The 19,256-nt window shown below is 41.2% G+C and overlaps 1 long non-coding RNA gene across 2 annotated transcripts in view; it reads right to left on the bottom strand.

The window, feature by feature from the left end:
• Positions 1-19,256, bottom strand: part of LOC111091565 — a 145,727-nt gene that overhangs the window by 99,113 nt on the left and 27,358 nt on the right. Inside the window, exon 3 of one of the 2 annotated variants that reach the window (XR_005375777.1) lies at positions 14,863-15,047. The exons of the other annotated variant lie outside the window; for it this stretch is intronic. This is a non-coding gene — a long non-coding RNA (uncharacterized LOC111091565). The remainder of the gene's footprint in view (positions 1-14,862; positions 15,048-19,256) is intronic. 2 annotated transcript variants of the gene reach the window in all.

Genomic DNA, 19,256 nt, shown 5'->3' on the forward strand with positions numbered 1-19,256 from the left:
AGAACCCAGAAATAAAATTATACTTAACACAAGTAATTTTTAAATTATGTTTATGATTTTATCACTACATTAGAAATGAAAATACACTGTGAGAAGCTGCATATGCATGCTAGTTCATGAAGTTTATGGAGCAATGGAGGCATCCATTGCAGAAGGTTAAAACTGGCTTATCCTGTAGGGGATAAAAGGAGTTCACACACAAAGGTCATCAATGGTGAGATTATTGATAACATTTGCCAGCTGGAGTTTTTGAACGAATGGAAAGTTTCAAAATGAACATAACGGGACACTGGTTACTCCTGACCTCTTAGCCAAGGAGTAAGGGTAAGAAGGCATCAGGAGGTACCTCAAATTCTACAAACATAAAGATTTACAAAAACAAAACAAAACAAAACAAAACAAAAAAACAAGCCCCAAACCAAGACACCCAGGCAATGTTGAATTTACTCTTGAGAGGAGATCCCCATTTTATAATGTTTGAATAACTTCTTTCTCCTGCCTGAGAGTTTCCTTTGAGAAAAAAGTATTTTTTTTTTTTTTCACTTAGTTTAGTTTTCTTCAGTTTTGACCTGTCAAATTTCCACTTTGGACAAGTCTGGCTTATCGCTTATCTTGACTAAAAGGACTAGGGACACCTAGGTAGCTCAGTAGCTGAGCGTCTGCCTTTGGCTCAGGGCATGATCCTGGGGTCCTGGAATGGAGTCCCGCATTGGGCTCCCCACAGGGAGTCTGCTTCTCCCTCTGCCTGTGTCTATGCCTCTCTCTGTGTTTCTCTCATGAATAAATAAATAAAATCTTTAAAAAAAGTAAAAGAAGGACTAAAGGCCTGAATGACAGTGAAAGGCTGATTGCTGGGCTAACGCAGCACACTGGACAAGGTTCACAGTCAAATGATTCTTGACAAAGGTACCGAGAATACACAGTGGGGAAAGGATAGTCTCTTCAATAAATGATATTGGGAAAACTGGTTACGCACATGCAAAAGTATGAAATTGAACCCTTACTTTACACAACATACAAAAATCAAATCAAAATGGTTTAGACTTAAACTTAAGACCTACAACTGTAAAACTCCTAGAAGAAAACATTGGGAAAAGCTCCTTGACATTGGTCTTGACAATGATTTCACGGATCAGACACCGAAAGCAGTCAGTAAGAGCAAAAACATAAAAGTGAGACTACACACAATTGAAAAGTTTCGGCACTATAACGGGAACATCAATAAAATGAATAGGCAATCTACAAAATGGAAGACAATTTTTGCAAACTATAAATTCAATACGGGGTTCATATCTAAAACATATAAACCATTACAATTCAATAGCAAAAAAACCAAATAACCCAATTAAAAACACATAAAGGAACTGAATAGATATGTTTCCAAAGAAGACTTACAAAGGCCAAAAGGTGTATGAAAAGATGTTCAGAATCACTAATCAGCAGGACTCTGCAAATCAAAACCATAATATGATACCACTTCTCACCTGCTACGATGGCTAATATAAAAAAGTGAAAAGATAAATTTTGGTAAGGAGGTAAAGGAATCCCTGTATACTGCTGAATGTAAATTGGTACAGCCATTATGAAAAAGAGTATGTATATTCCTCAAAATTTAAAAATAGAACTACCATATAATCCAGCAATCCCACTTTTGGATATATATCCAAAGGAAATAAAATTGCTATCTTAAAGAGGTATTTATACACGCATGTTCATTCATTGCAAATTATTCACAATAGGCAAGAAATAGAAACAACTAAATGTCTATCAATGGATGAATAAAGAAAATGTGGCTGTATATACAATAAAATATTCAGGCTTAAAGAATAAGGAAATCTTGCCATTTACAAACACATGGGTGAATGTGGACATTGAAAAGTTGAATAGAATAAATCAGACCCAGAAAGACAAATATTGCCTGATCTCATTAAATATGGAATCTTGAGAGGAAAAAAAAAAAAAGCTGAACTCATAGTAACAGGGATTAGAATGGTTGTTTTCAGAGGATGTGGCATGAGGGAAAAGAGGGGATAATAGAGAAGAAAGGAAAAGACAGACAGACAGACAGACAGAAAGAAAGAAAGAATAGTGGCTGCCAGGGGCTGGGAAGAGGTGCTCATGGGGACATACTATTTGATGGGTGCAAAATTGAAATTTTGCAACATGAAAGGTTTCTGGAGATGGATGGGGGTGATGGTTGTACAACAATTTTAATGTACTTACTACTGTTAAACTATACACTTAAAAATGATTAAGAGTAAATTTTATGTTGTAGTTGTAGGTATTTTAGGCAGGTAGATTGCCCTGGGGAGCAGACTGACAGTGAGGCCAGCAGTGGTGTGGCCCAAGATATGCTTCTGGAAATGCTGGAAACCAACGCAGGTTGCAGATCATCATGGTGCTGAGCAGCCAAATGGGGAGCACTTTCAGGAGGTAGAGCCTCTCTCTCCAGGGCTGACAGAGCAGCCCATCTTATTAGCCCATCAGGGCAGTAAACTGCTTATCGTCTGCACGCGCCAGCCATGGAGCTGCTGAATTAGCAGCATTACAGAAGGCACCATACACTGTAGCTGCGGGCCTTAGGGCCACCTGGCTCAGCTTTTGCCCCTGGGGACATCCCTGTGGCTCCCCCCTCTCTTAGGATACAAGTAGTCTTGGCTGTACCTTGGGACATAACCACACAGTGCCTACTCTCCATCCAGATTGTCCAGACTGTCCACAATCCAGCTGGTACACACATTTTGAGTAGAACTGATACCTTTTTCCTGCCTCACACAGAGACCCCTACTAGCTGTCTGCCTTGGGTGGGCTAGGCTTAGGGGAGGGGAACTGCAGGCTGGGCTTGATAATAAAGACCAGAATCTCCAAAAAAATTCTTTTTCAGGGAAAAAAACTTGTTAAATTTACCTGTAACACTGATAGTGAGGGATACCAAGCTATAGCCACTTTAGAATATCAGATTAGGAGAAGGTAGGTTCGGCTAAATGACAGTCTTCAATCTTTACCCAAGGGCATTCCCTTTCTCCTAATCCAAAAAATAAACTAGCACTTGTCCTACAGTACTGGTTTATGACCTACTTTTGAGAGTATGTTCATAGGAGCTGGTGTCCCAGCCTCCCTGAGCACCCCTAATTAGACTGCATGCTCTTTTTGCTGCATCTCCTGCCTCTGTCACCATTCCCTATGAACACTCTCTGTAGCGTGGTCACAGTATCCTGGCTCTGGAATGGAACATCAAATTGTTGTGTCTTTATAAAGATGTCATATCTCTTTGAGATAACCTATAAATACAGTGCAACTCAAGAGGATTTTTTTATTGTGATAAACAGAAAAGTTCTAAAATACACTTGGAAAATAAGTGGTCAAGAGACCCAAAAAGAAGAACTTTGGTACAGATCAGCTCTAGCAACTGTTAGAATATACATAAGCACAATATGTGTTAAAATACTATGATCCTGAAAAAAATAAAAATGTGTATTTGAGGGCCACCTAGGTGGCTCAGTGGTTGAGCGTCAGCCTTCAGCTCAGGGCGTGGTCCTGGGATCTGGGATCGAGTCCCACATTGGGCTTTGTGCGGGGAGCTTGCTTCTCTCTCTGCCTATGTCTCTGCTTCTCTGTGTGTGTGTGTCTCTCATGAATAAATAAATAAATTTTTTAAAAAAATGTGTATTTGAAGCCACTCTGGAAAACTGTGTGGAGGTTCCTCAAAGAGTTAAAAATAGACCTGCCCTACGACCCAGCAATTGCACTGTTGGGGATTTACCCCAAAGATTCAGATGCAATGAAACGCCGGGACACCTGTACCCCGATGTTTATAGCAGCAATGTCCACAATAGCCAAACTGTGGAAGGAGCCTCAGTGTCCATCGAAAGATGATGGATAAAGAAGATGTGGTTTATGTATACAATGGAATATTACTCAGCTATTAGAAATGACAAATACCCACCATTTGCTTCAACGTGGATGGAACTGGAGGGTATTATGCTGAGTGAAGTAAGTCAATCAGAGAAGGACATTGTATGTTCTCATTCATTTGGGAAATATAAATAATACTGAAAGGGAATATAAGGGAAGGGAGAAGAAATGTGTGGGAAATATCAGAAAGGGAGACAGAACATAAAGACTGCTAACTCTGGGAAACGAACTAGGGGTGGTGGAAGGGGAGGAGGGCTGGGGGTGGGGCTGAATGGGTGATGGGCACTGAGGGGGGCACTTGACGGGATGAGCACTGGGTGTTATTCTGTATGTTGGTAAATTGAACACCAATAAAAAATAAATTTATTATTTAAAAAAATGATAAAAAATAAAGGGTTAAAAAAATGAAAAAAAAATGTGTATTTGAGGAACTGAATGCAAAGCCACAAAGTAGACCCAACGACTCAGACAGAGAAAGTTAATTTGTGCTAAGAGGTGACTGTGGAATAGGGATGATATCTATTAGACAATAGGCATAGCTTAGTAGCCCACAAAAATGTTTTAATTTTAGATAAATGAACAAACTATGAATATGAATAAAAAATAATAATGAATATATAGTAATGAATTGAGCTTGGGTTGTATTTACCCTTATAACAGACAGTTATAAAATATAATTTTATGTTTTTTATGGATGGAGAACCCAACAAAAGCAAAAATGCCTAAGGCACATGAAAATCACAAGGCACAAGAAAATGCATTCTTAGCCTGTAGAGCTCAAGCCTTTCTGTAATCATGATCTCTATCATGCTCACCACCATCATAAAGCTACCTAAGAACAAGCAATGTTAGTAAAAACAATGTGCTTGCTATAAAAACACAGCTTTGGGATCCCTGGGTGGTGCAGCGGTTTGGCGCCTGCCTTTGGCCCAGGGCGTGATCCTGGAGACCCGGGATCGAATCCCACGTCAGGCTCCCGGTGCATGGAGCCTGCTTCTCCCTCTGCCTATGTCTCTGCCTCTCTCTCTCTCTCTTTCTGTGTGACTATCATAAATAAATAAATAAAAATTAAAAAAAAAAAAACACAGCTTTAAGACAAAGTGCCTGCCTTCTCATTTTAGCAAGATTATTCCTTAAGTCTGTCACATATAGACTGTAAACTGCCATTGGATTATTAGTTTGGGTAAACATTAAGTTATATACAAAAGTTATATTTAACAATTACAAGTTAAATCTTAAAAAAAAATCTTTAAAAATAAAAATTACAAGTTAATTAAATAATTTGATGGTCATAAAGTGCACAAACTAGAATTCAGAGTTTTTATATACTTGTTTTTGATGGTGGTAAATAATACAAATTATTATTCAATAATTAATAATGATAAGTATTAAAAATGTAATAATTATTAATATATTATATATTAAATATATTATATATATATACTTTTTAGAGCAAGAGAGAAAGAGCACATGCTTGTGAGCCAGGAGAGGGTGGAGGGGCAGAAGGAGAGGGAGAAGAAATTCTCAAGAGGACTCCATGCTCAGCACGGAGCCTAATTCAGGGCTCCATCTCATGATGCTGAGATTATGACCTGAGCTGAAACCAAGATTCTGATGCTTAACGAATGGAGCCACTCAGACATCCCGGTGGTATTTAAACTTTGAATCTTTGAAAGAATTCAAAAGAAAAGTATCAAGAGATAACTTCTATATAAGAACGAACTAATCATAGTGAAAAAAATAACAGCATGAAAAGTATTTCCTCAAATGCTAAAGAAGTGGATTATTAGTTGTAACATGTAAAAATTTTAATTCTAATGTATGTAAATATCATCAAACCCCCTTAATGGCAAATAACATAAACAGTACAAAGTACACATAGTAAGCACAGAGGGGAAAGGGTTCAACCTGTAACATATTTCAAATTAAACAACAAAGTATGTTTTTATATCTTTAACTCGGCAGGGAAGATGTGATATAACACTAGCACCATTGTTTACTCTGAAACTGATGAAACTTTTGACAGGGGGTACAAAACAGGAATATGGTAGTATGTACTGAAAACCATAAAAAGGTTCATGCCCAGACACAGCACTTTCATCCCTTGTAACTTACAGGAGGAGGTAATTCACAAGGAGGGTGCTGCTCTTCACTGTAGCAGCCTCTAGGTTAACAGCAGAAATTGACAACATCCGGAAGGTCCAACAACAGGGGCGGTAAAAGCAGCGACATAAATCACAGTACATTAACCGATAAAATATTCTGCGGCTCTCACAATAATTATGAAGAACACGAGACAGCCTGAGGTGTTGTTCGAAACACTGTTTGGTAAAACAAAATGTCCGATTACGGAGGTGTTTGATTTTTAGCTCTGTGAGATACCCCAGTGGGGAGACAGGACTCGGGGGCAGCAGAGAAAAAGAGGCTGAGTTTGCTCCTGCTCCTGCTCCTGCACTCACGAAGCTGGTGAAGTTTCTTTCAGCACAGACACAACCCTCCACCCCCATGGCTGCCTCTCTTTTTCCTTGCTCCTCCTCACCCTTTCACTGAGTGCATTCCTGCTGCTCCAGGACGCCCATGTCACTCAGCATGTTTTGTATTCAGGCCTGGGATACAATAATGATGACACCATCCCCTCTGCTCAGGGGGCTCACAGTTTACACACAGATGGATGAGGGAATAGTTGCAAAACAGTAGAGAAAGCCATAAAGTGACAAGGGAAAAAAGGAAGCTAAATGAGAACCAGGACCCTTAGGGGGTCACATGTTTTATCTCTTCAAAGGAATTTTGCATTTAGAAGATGCTCAGGGAATCAGCTCTCTTAGTTACCCCCTGACCCCCCACAGAATAAGGTTTCCTGGGCTGGCTCCTCCACCTGAGGTGAAAATGCTCAAGTCTCTCCTCCAAGGCAAAAGTCAAGCTTTCACCTCCCCACTAGCCACCCATCATCTTTTCTATAAGCTCTGCTTCCCTTACAGTCACAAGCACACTCATTTCTAATGCCCTACTGAGCCGTCACTGCTTAGCCCGCTGCGAGTCCAGTTAGTCGTGATCATGACAAACATGAGAGAAACGGAGGGCTCTTGCAGCCCAGGGAGGGGAAGACAGAAGTGGCAGAAAGAAGGATGAACTCAGGGTTCCAGAGCAGAGACAAGCCGCCACATCTAGAACATGGTCACACAGATGGGAATGGCAGGAATTGAACCTGGAAGTGTAGGCGAGAGCCCCACCACATGGAGTCTGTGGGTCTGAGTCGACTTTGAAGTTACTAGAGACCATGGGGTTGGGACACAGCTCTGCTCCTTCTTACCCCCTGCCCCCCACTGCTTGCACAGCATCTTCATGAACCTTCATCCTCACAGCAATAATTGGAAGTAAGTAGATGAGGTGATGATACTTCCTTTAGAGGTGAGGAAAACGACACGTGATCAAGGCCACATGACTGCTAAGAGAAAGAAGAGGCGCAAATGGGAATATTAATTGTCCTGGGAGCTCAAGAGATAAAGGGTTGTGGCCCTTTCCTTGCCCTAATACATGTGGGTAACTTTCCCTCTTGGCCTCTTGCTTCACCTGAGAAGCTGTGCTATCTACTCTGAAGTGATAAGATCTCTCCCTTCCCTTCCAGCCTCCTGCCCCCCCCCCCCCCCCCCCCGCCCAGCATGCTAACCCTGATGCCCAGGCCACAAACCAGATCAAATTAATCAGAATCTGGAGGAGGTGCTAAAACCCAGGTACCAGCATTTTGCACAGTCCCAGGAGATGCCAATGGGCAGTTAGGGTTGAAAAGCAACAATGAGGAGTCCGCCAGAGTCCGGCATGAGGGCCACCCAGATCCACCTCACCCTGTGCTCTCCTCCTTATCTTCTATCACTTCTCCCCCAGAGGTCAGCTCCCTGTCCTAGGGCGGCTGTTGAAGCTGCAGGCAGGCCACACCCCTTAACTGCTTTCCACAGTTTTTACTGTCCACCCTCTGCTCCCTACCTTGACAGGCCTAATGGATTCTGCAGACTCAATAACCCAGGCATCTGGAGCTGTCCTGGGATTAGCCTGCCACACAACGCAGAAGTGGCCCTTGCTCCTGGTTCTAATTAAATAATTCAATGTAAATAGCCTTCCTTTCCTCCTGAGCCCAGGCTCCTTTAGTCACATGGAGGTGAACAAGGGCAGTCTCCAGTGGGACGCAGGAGCAGAAAAGAGCTGCTCATATGCAACAGTGGTTGCAGCAGTCACAGCAGCCCTCGGCTCCAGTGAGAGACACAAGGCTCCAAGTCCTTCTTGTAGACTAGCCACTCCTGATCAAGGAGGCGCAGCCAGGAGCCCTGCAGAAAATGTTGCAGGCTCCAGGGTGGGATATTCCATTTGGGAGGGCCGCCGGGGGAGTACTAGAGGGCTTCCCTCTTCCCTGTTCACTTCATCCATCCCCTTTCCCTGACCCTCATCCCGGGCTCTGTTCTAGTCTCCCAGAGGATTCCTTATAATCTTACTCCTCCTCACATTAGGAGAGAGGTTCTCACTCTTTCCAACTCTTCCTATGGGCTCAGGTATCTTCCCCAGTATACGGGAGGATCCAAGTTAAGTTGGTGCCTTCTGGGATCCAGGACTCTCACTGGTGCCTTCCTGGGATCCAGGACTCTTGAGTGAAGACAGGTTATCTACCAGAGAACATTATCCATGTCCCTAAACTTTTCCATCCTCAGGTATGCTGCACGGGGTTATCTCCTTCACTTATACATTATTAATCCACTTGTTTATTTATACATTATTAATTCACTTATTCAATAGCTAGTTATTTTCACCATAAACAAGGCGAATCCCATGTTTCTTGGACAAACCGCTTAAGGCGCAAGAGCAGAGATGAATATGGCACTTGGTGAGATATTCACTAGAGATGCAGCTCAGATGCCACAGATATATTCTCCTTCCCCAGTCAATATGTTCATGTTTGTTTTCACTTAGTCATGGGAGATCATAGCAGCTGCAGTATGCTTGCAGGAGATTTCAGAAGGAAAGAGAATTGACTTGTGGCCATTCCCCTGGTTGATGTACAAATATACTGGATGGGCTGGGCTGTCCTGGTCTAGGACAGGAAGCAGGAAGAGACCATGACAACGAGAATGGTGTGTGAGGCCCATGGGCTAGGCCAACAGAAAAAAAAAAAAGACTATTTGTGGGCATACTGTGCTGCTGGAAACCGGAAACTCCCAACCAGCAGCGTATGTACAACACTGCGGGAAATAAAGGAGGGTGTTGAGTATATTTCAGAGCTCCTGTGAGCACCTAAACACTGGGATCTCAGAATAGAACTGCCCTGCAATTAGGAACAAGACATTAGTGGCTCCCCATTGCCTGGAACTGTGAGTTACAACCAAGGTAGGACTACTCCCCAAGATGAAGGATCATTAGCCACTCCCTACCCCCTGGAAACATTCCTCATGCCTAATCTTCAGGTTGAGAAAAAGAACCATGAGGACTCACTTCTAAATCATCTTTACTAATTGGAATGCATCAGAATCATTAATTATGTTGTCACAGAAAACATGGCAAAATGCACAGGCCACAAGATAAACTCCACCTGTTAGAAGGTGGAGGAGGGACAGTAAAGTATCTTGCACACGGAAAAGGCACTTTGAAACCAAAAAATGACTCAAGTCACTCCACAGCTTCTACACAGAGATTTATTCAGGGTAACTTATGACAGTGGGTAGATGCCAGACGAACAACACAGGCATGATGCAGCTATTCTCTGCTCACTCTGGACCTCAATCCACTGCTCTTAAAGAGCAAGGGGGCATTAGGGCGAGCTCAAAAGGTATTTATGTAAGGTGGCACCACTGGTACACCAGTTCTATGGCTGCTAGTTATCTAAGGTGGTGCCTTCTGGGGGCCACTTTGGGACGATCAGAACAAGCTTCCCTGTCTTCTGGTAAGGGGATACATTAACCTCCGAGGGGCCTGGAACACATAGCACTTAGAGAGGGCATTGTGAGGACATGCACAAGAGGAAGGGCCAAGGACAGAGGTCAGCATTCCAGCACTCCTCCAACACCTAGCAAGGCATACAGAGCCCCTCACAACCTAATGGCAATCTACCTTTTAGAGTCTTCTCCGGCTTCTAGCCAGTCTTCTCCCTAACGTCCATTCTGTTCAGGAGCTCAGTGGTTTGGCTGATTTGAGTCCCTATCCCCCAGCTGTAAAGATGATGTGATAGACTTTAAACATCACAAATTCTTACAGATGTTCCCATCAAGAAGTGGGGACTTGTTGTGTCCAATATAATGTGACAGAAATTGTCACACTGTTCTCAAGGGTAGATGTCAAGAGCTAATCACAGAAGAGAAATGGAGTCAGAACCTTGATCTGTGTCTCTGTGTTCAGCCTCACATCACCTCCAACTTTGTATAATTATACCAGTCATAAATCTTCCTGGTTATTTAAGACATTAGACGTAGGCTTTAGTGACTTGCAACTGAAAATGTCCACCTGACATGCTGCCAAAGGTCTAATAATCGGTGTTTTCACATCCACTTTATCCATGAAACTCTTAGGGGCACCTGGGTGACTCAACTGGTTAAGTATCTGCCTTTGGCTCAGGTCACAATCCCAGGGTCCTGAGATCCAGCCCTGTGTCAAGCTCCCTGCTCAGCAGGGAGTCTGCTTCTCCCTCTCCCTCTTCCTCTGCTCTTCCCCTCCACTCACACTTGCTTTCTCTCAAATAAAAATTTAAAATATACACATCAAACCCCACTTCACAAACAAACCTTGAAGCAGAAGCATAAAATGGAAGACAATGAGCTTGAAATGGCAGTGGGGCATGGCGGGGGGAGAGTCCAGAACCCTAAGTGATAGCAATTTCTTAATTCCCTGTATGAGCTTCCTAGGGCTGCTGTAAGAAGTATCATAGTGGGCATCCTACTACAACAGTTGTGTGTCATCTCACAGTTCTGGGAGCTAGAACTCAGAAATCAAAGTGTCAACAGTGCCATGCTCCCTCTGGAAGCTGTCACGATATCCTTCCCTGCCTCTAACTTCTGGTTTGCTGGCATCTTTGGTGTTCCTTGTGTTATAGATTCATCGCTCCAATCCTCCATCTTCCAGTGGTGTTCTTCCTGAGTCCCTTCCCATCGTCTTCCCTCCAAGCACGTCTATCTGTGCCCAAATTTCACCTTTCCATAAGGACACCACACTAATGAGCTCAGTAAAACTTGATTACTTCTGCTTAGACCTTATTTCCAAAGAAAGTCAACTTGGTTAAGATTCTTACGTATCCTTTTTGGGGAGACACATTTCAGTCCCTAGTATTCCCCAACCACAGCAGTCCCTGAGGCAGGTATGCAGGATACTACCCAAGGCTCTGATGGAGACACTATGTTTTTATACTCTGTGCCATTTTCCATCCTCCTCAAAACCTTCTCAAACTGTCCACCTTCCTCTTCTCTCTTAGATTCAAGGCACTTACTCTTACGGCTCCTCCCTCCATAAGAAGTAAGTTCTCTCTCCATTGTGCCTCTTAGTACTTATTCATAACTCAAAGCACTGTCAACACCTCAAAGATTAAACAGGTGTATATAGGCTATATCCACAATGGACTGTGTATTGTCACTTACCTAGTATAGTGCCTGGCATATAGGAGAGATTCAGTAATGTTGGATACAATAAAATTACATGGCCTAATATCTTGTACTAACTGTTAGAAGGCATTATTTACTAAATAGAAAAACAGGTTTTCTCACCCATCCTTAAAGGATAATGACTTGGCAAATCACTCAGGATTTGGTGCTCCAGACTATGACATCAAAACAGTCTTGGGAGGAATGCCTGAGTGGCTCAGTGGTTGAGCATCTGCCTTCGGCTCAGGGCGTGATCCTGGGGTCCTGGGATCAAGTCCCACTGCAGGCTCCATGCAGGGAGCCTGTTTCTCCCCCTGCCTCTGTCTCTGCCTTTCTCTGTGTGTCTTTCATGAATAACTAAATAAAAGCTTAAAAGAAAAAACACACAAACCAGTCTTGGGAATGTGTGGGAGAGGAGGGTTTTGAACATTGACTGGAAATCACCCGTGTCCTAGATTCTCCCCCTTTCCCTTTTTCCTTGAAGCTGGCAATCCCATCATTTGAACACATAGTTATCAAGGTAACATCTTACAATTTTTAGTATAGTCTTTTGTGGCTTCTAATTTTTGTCCACTAATGCTTCTCTAATATCCACATAAGGGTTGGACTGAAAATGCCAGAACAGCAAAGTCCCAGTGAGGAAACATTCAGTGTGTTGACCTGCGGAGCTGTCACAGTGCTTGTGCCTATGCTGAGGGGATGGGAAGGGACAAGGTTTAATACTGACATACAGGAAGTGATCCCAAGAGCCAGGCCCACAGTTGATCAGGAGGGATGGAGGAGAGGGAGCATCCACACTAGATAGAACCTCTCTTCCAACTTAAACCAAGGCTCTCCTATTCATTGGCTGTTCTGGGATCAGAAGGCCATCTTACTTATATCAGTTTAAGAAATAACTCCATCTCAAAAAAAAAAAAAAAAAAAAAAAAAAAAAGGAAATAACTCCATCTCCCTCTTCATGCTTACCAGAGGCCTCCAGACATTTTGGCTGCTCTCCAGGCAACAAAGTATCAGAATTCTTTGACAAAGTAACCACTATGCATAGCACACTAGGCAGACATTAGGGAAATGGTCACTCAACAAACAATGATTAATATATGCCCCATGTAAGTGTTGTGAGGATTAATGATACAATGTATTTTAAGAACCTAGCACCTACAGAGTATCCAATGCATGGTGGATTTTAGATTGGATTACTGTTATGAAACATTCACTTCCACCCTGTTAGAGATCTACATAGCTGAGCCCTTCACCATGTGACTTCAGTGCCTCCTTGAAGTAGATTGTTTTGGCTAGCCCTGCTACCATTGAGTTTGACCATCTGACTTGCTGTGGGGCCCGTGGAATGTGAGTAGATATAACACATGTTAGACCTGAGCCTCTGAATGTGCTTGAATGTTCTTTTTCTTTGTTTTGTTTTTGGCTTCTTGGGGCTTTCACTCTCTGCCATGAGGAAAGCATGTTTCAAGAAGTCATTGATTCTTTAGCCTAGAAACTGCCTAGATATAGGCTGATCAAGTGGGATCAGCCAAATAAAAACATCTCTGCAGAGTCATCAGCAAAAAAAAAGATTATAGTTGCTGTAAGCCACTGAGATTTCTGTGGTTGTTATTATGCAGCAGTATTGCAGCAATAGCTAATAGTGGCTATTGTTGTTGTTATTATTATTGTTGTTGTTGTTATTATTATTATTATTATTACATGACATCACTATCTCCACTGTAAGGAATGTTAAATCCTTTAGGATCCCACTCCAGCAGTGAGTCCTGCTGACTCAGGATATTACAGACTAGAAACAAACAACTAGACTCAAAGAATTTCATATTTCATTTCACATACTATAAAAAGTGATATCCACTCTCTCTCTCTGTGTCTCTCATGAATAAATAAATACATCTTTAAAAATAAATAAATGATAAATTGGAAAAAAAAAAACCTGATATCCAGAAATTTAGAATCAACTGCCCAAAGTCTCACAGCTTATTCACTGACAGAATTGCAACTAGCATATGCCTCGATTGTACAGTGACCACATCTCTGAGTCTGTTCAGGATGGTCCTGGTTTGTGCCAGTCACTCCTCTGTAATTATTAATAGCTTCCATAGTCCCTGAATAAACTTCTGATTTTACAATAAATTATATGGTTACCTACTTACTGGGTAATGTTCCTAAAAGTTAAGTTTGGAAATTGTCAGTGAAGGGGATTTTGTTGTAAATAAAATAAAATATAATGATATTTATATCATTATACAATATAATGATACAATATATATAGGTACCATATATATATATATATAGTACCTATATATATATATATATATATAATGCTACAATATAAACTGGATTCAGTCATAAAGAGATTAATTAGCTCACAAGGAAGGTGGGAATGGCAAAAAGCTTGGTTTATTTTAACTTGTCTGATCCACAGGCAACTTTCCCTAATAACTGACTCCAGTTCACTTTGGCAAAGTGATTACTGGCAATGCTTCCTCATCCATACTCTGTGATACATACTTCCTTATTCCTATTACAGAAAAAAATGAAAGTTTCTAATATGCCCTCTGAAGAGCAAAGAGGTATATTTCCCAGAGGCTCCCAGCAAATGAACCCTCAGGCTCTTTGATGCAATTTTGATAACATGCCCATCCCTCCATCAAACTCTGGGGCCACAGAGCAGAGTTACCCTCATCTGAATCACATGTCCTGTCTTAAAGGCCAGCAGTAGAGTCAGTTTTAGCCAAAAGGACTGGGCTGGGTAGGGTTGGCATTAATACCGAACAAATCTCAGGAGAACTGACAAGAGAAGGGGAAGTGGATATTAGGGAGTCACCGCTTGTCCATTCAGTACAGGGCTGCTTGTCTTCAAAAGGTACATGGGATTTCTGCCATTAAACAATGAGTGCTCCATCATGCAACCCCAGAGGGTGGTCAGCCGGTTCTGGCCAGTTCCCAACATCCTACCATCAGGTTGGATGGTTAAAGAGCACAGGGCATTTCCCTGGGTACTGACATCTGGGGCTGGAATCAAAGTGGGCCAGAGCAGCAGACACACCTGGATCTGATGCCCACTCTGCCACTTACTATGTAACCAGGTTTGTGGCTTAACCTCTGTATAGGTCTCTGATTCCCCCATGTAACCGAGAGGAAATTCCTACTTCATCATGTTTGGAAAGAATTAAAAAACATCAAGCTGTTAAACTTTCTAGCACAATGCTAAATACAAGAGTAATCAGTATCTTTTCTTTGAGCCTTAATTACCTTTTACAGACCGAACAGAATCTGAACAAAGGACCTAAGGCAGCCTAAGGCATTGATCTTTACCAAAGAGAAGATCCATTACCTGAGTATGAGACACAGCTTGGGCCGCCATCCCCCGTTCCCCACTGCACACATGCTGACAGATTCATGGTGTTTTGGTATCCGTTTTCTGGACTGGGCTGCCATCCCTGTCAGATTCTTTCCTTAGTGTGTGTTAATTAATGATGTCACAGCCTTCTTCAAGAATAGCTCCCAGTTGTACTCACTCTGGAGGAGAAGGTAAGGAGTTTATAAAATCTCTACTATCTAATATTGCTACATGAAAGAAACTAACGGCCAAAAGACAATAACCAAAACCAGTGAGAAACACAAACCAGAGCAATTGCCTGCAATTCAAATCAATGAATAGAAAGAGAATAGCCCCTGTGTAGTGGTTTCCATGCTGTGTGCTGGGGATGGAGAAGCAACCAAGAAAGAGATGGCCTCACACTCAAGAACCTCTAGCCAGGTGTGATGAGCATTATAGAAGGGAATTTGCATGGAGCTATAGGACATAGAGCAAGTGGATTTAATCATCTTTGGGGTTCTAAGCTTCCTTGAGAAAGTGGTCCTGATGAGGACTGAAGAAGAGTAGGAACTGATGAAGAGAAGAAACCAAAATCTGGGTGCAGATGTGCTACATCTTGTGATTGGCTTAAATCTCAAACAATTCATTAATTATCATTTTTAAATTAATTCTCGAATCCCTTCACTACTCCTAATCTTTCTCCTGAATAGTAGCCTCTACTAGACTTTCCTCAATATTCATACATTTATTCATTTATTTATTTATTCAACATCTAATAAAAAGAGAGGAAGGAATATTTATCTGACAATCTGACAATCTGACAATGCACAGATTGTATAAATATACAAATTCCGAGCAGGAATTCCAGCATTGCTTCTGAATAAAAATCTTTTTTTTTTTTTAAAGATTTTATTTATTTATTCACTAGAGACAGAGAGAGAGAGAGAGAGAGAGAGAGAGGCAGGCAGAGACACAGGCAGCAGAGGGAGAAGCAGGCTCCGTGCAGGGAGCCTGACATGAGACTCGATCCCAGGTCTCCAGGATCAGGCCCTGGGCTGAAGGCAGTACTCAATCATTGAGCCTCCCGGGCTGCCCTGAATAAAATTCTTTGGTTGAATTGGATGCCTGATTATTTCATCCTTAAATCCCACAGGATCATGAAATAAATGCTGGCATGTAGTGCTGATATAAGACCTCTAAAGAATTAAGCAATGTACTCTTTTGAAAATCTTTTGATTCATAAAAAAATACCCCAAAAGTTAGTGAATTAAAACAAAATCATTCCGTTAGCTCAGAAATGTGCAGTTTGGGCAGGGCTTGGCATCTGCTGGGGTGCTTTGAGAGCAAGAGGACCCATTTCCAAGTTGACTTAATCAAATGGTTATTGTTGGCTGTCACTTGGGAGCACAGCTGGAGCTGAAGGCTAGGAGCCCCATGTTTCTCTGCATGAGTCTCTCTGTGTGGCCTGGGTTTTCTCATGAAATGGGAAATTCCAAAGGCAGAAATCATAAGAGTCAGAGCTAAGAGAAAGCTGTACTGCCTTTTATGGTATAGCTGCAGAAGTCTCATCATGTGCCACCTGCTGAACTGTATTCATTGAGCTAGTCAGTAAGGTCCATCCAGTCTAAGAGGGAAGAGGAAGAGAAATAAACTCCATCTCTTAATGGGAATATGACAAGTTTTTGTTGTTTTGTGGTTTGTTTGTTTTTTTTTTAAGATTTTATTTATTTATTCATGAGAGACACACACACAGAGAGAGAGAGAGAGAGAGAGAGAGAGAGAGAGGGGCAGAGACACAGGCAGAGGGAGAAGCAGGCTCCATGCAGGAAGCCCGACGTGGGACTCAATCCCGGGTCTCCAGGATCACACCATGGGCTGAAGGTGACACTAAACCGCTGAGCCACCCGGGCTGCCTGTTGTTTTGTTTTTTAAAGCAGGTAGGATGGGAAATAATATTACAGGCACTGCTGAAAAATACAATCTACCAGTCAAGAGATAATTTCTTCAAGTCCAGGTAGATATTTCATAATAAAATGGTATTGTCGATTTTTGAAACAAGGATATCCAAGTTTTATTGTTTTTCCTTTGATCTGATTCTGGAAAGATATTTTACTAGAACCATCAGTTTGTCTTTCTTTTTGGAGATGTAAAACTCAATTTACTCTCTATTAAGGCTAAAAACTGTGGCAGTTACATGATCACCAATTTTCTTTAATGGATAAGAAACTATTTTGTTTTCCTACTCATCTTACATTTAATATAGCACCTATTATTATTATTATTATTATTATTCCATATGAGACATTGTATCTTCACTTGATGATGAAATCTAGGTGTTGGAAGGTGAAGGTAACTTTTCTAAATAATAATTAAAATTAAATTAAAAGTTAAGCAACTTTTTCTAAAATCACGTTAGTGTCACATTTGGGATTTGAACCTAAATCTTGTTCTAAATTTTTTTTTAATTTTTATATATTTATGATAGTCACAGAGAGAGAGAGAGAGAGAGAGAGAGAGGCAGAGAGAGAAGCAGGCTCCATGCACCAGGAGCCCGATGTGGGATTCGATCCCGGGTCTCCAGGATCGCGCCCTGGGCCAAAGGCAGGCGCCAAACCGCTGCGCCACCCAGGGATCCCCTAAATCTTGTTCTAAACCATTAGGTTCTCACCATTACTTAAAACCTGTCAGAAACTTGGGTCATGATTTACATGTCAAGCTTATAAGTAGAAAAATCCTCAGGTTGGTTCGATTTAAAGTGAGCTGAGATACCCTCCCCCAAAAACCGTATCCTAGGATCTTTCATGCCAGGGCTGTGAATTAAGACAGATTTACATTTGAATATAACTATGTCTATTGTTCTCTGTGAGAGAATACTTGAACTAAAAAAGCAAAATCTAAAAGAAAGATCCAATGTGGAGAGAACTAAAATATTGTGTTGCTTTTTCTCCATTCTCCTATCAGTTTAATTTCATGATTCTATAACACATTGATTAAATGCCATAATAAGATAAAGAGTTAGGAGATAAAAGGAAACACAGAAATTTTGCTAATATAAAACAAATTACAGAATGCTTTCAGAAAAAAGCTAATCTTGATCAATGAAATGAAAAATAAAAAGAAAGATACACTGTGAAGCCTGTTAAGTCTGGAGTTCATTCCTAAAACCGGCTGTGCATCAAAATCACCTGGAGAGGGGCACCTGGGTGGCTCAGTTAAGCATATGCCTTCAGCTCAGGTCATGGTCTCAGAGTCCTCGAATTGAAACCCACATTGGGCTCCCTGCTTCTCCCTCTCCCTCTGCCCCTCCCCCTGCTTGAGCTCTCTCTCTCTTGCTCTCTGTCAAATGAATAAACAAAATCTTTTAAAAAATCACCTGGAGAGTATAGTAACTCTGTTCAATGTTCAGACCTGACTTCTGGAAATTCAGACTCATTTGGCATAGGCCTGGGAATGTGTTTTATCAATACCTTGATAATGTTAATGCAATAAGTATTTTGGAAAACAGAGCTTTAGGGCAAAACTCAGGAGATTTTTTTTTACTTCAATTATTACCATATATTTAAACTTTTGATGTCATTCTCTCTGCCATCAATTTTTTCCCCTGGCTTTTTTTTCCCCTTCTTTTCCTTTTTTTTGGAATACCTACAGGGCAATGTCTGTTCATTATTAGAAGTCAGGATTCTGATTCATTCTTTTGCAATTATCATATTAGATTATTATAATATCTTTTGCGGTGAATCAGATGAAACACTATTTCCATATTTTTATTAGATTTAAAAATAGAATATAATTATGGGTACTTGGTGTATTAATATTTGTACCTCCTTTGAATATCAAAGTTTATTGCCATTGAACTACAGCAGTAGTATTTGGTTGAATCTTTCATTTAGTACAGAAATGACTGACTCCTTAGAATCAACTTTGTTTCTTTTAATGTTTACTACAACTTTGAAAACAGGATGGGTACTCCAATTACTTACCATAAGGATGCATTCTCCAAAGGCTGCACTGTTACTATTTGGCATTTGTTAGAACCTCTTAGAAGCATCTAGAAAGCTTTTAGCCGATTCCTACTCCAATCCCATAGTGAACTAAGCAGGATTACAAAAATGTATTCAGAATTTTCATATGGACTTCATATATCCTCCAATCTCAGTAAATATTCTTTATATCATTCAAAAGTTTTTTGAGCATATATTCCACTTAGGCACAAGAAATACAAGGGTGAACAAGGAACAAGATAGACACCATTCTTGCTTTAATGGTGCTTTATCATCTGATGCAAAAGAAAACTGGTAATTATATCATCTGAATTATGACCCCATCCAAAAAAAGTAAGAATAAACTTTCTCAATAACCACCCCCTGTCCTGCTTCATCATCTGAAGAAACCTAGAATCTCTAACTTCC

Source organism: Canis lupus, chromosome 21, assembly GCF_011100685.1.
Source record: "Canis lupus familiaris isolate Mischka breed German Shepherd chromosome 21, alternate assembly UU_Cfam_GSD_1.0, whole genome shotgun sequence".
In the NCBI taxonomy this organism is placed as follows: Eukaryota; Metazoa; Chordata; class Mammalia; order Carnivora; family Canidae; genus Canis; species Canis lupus.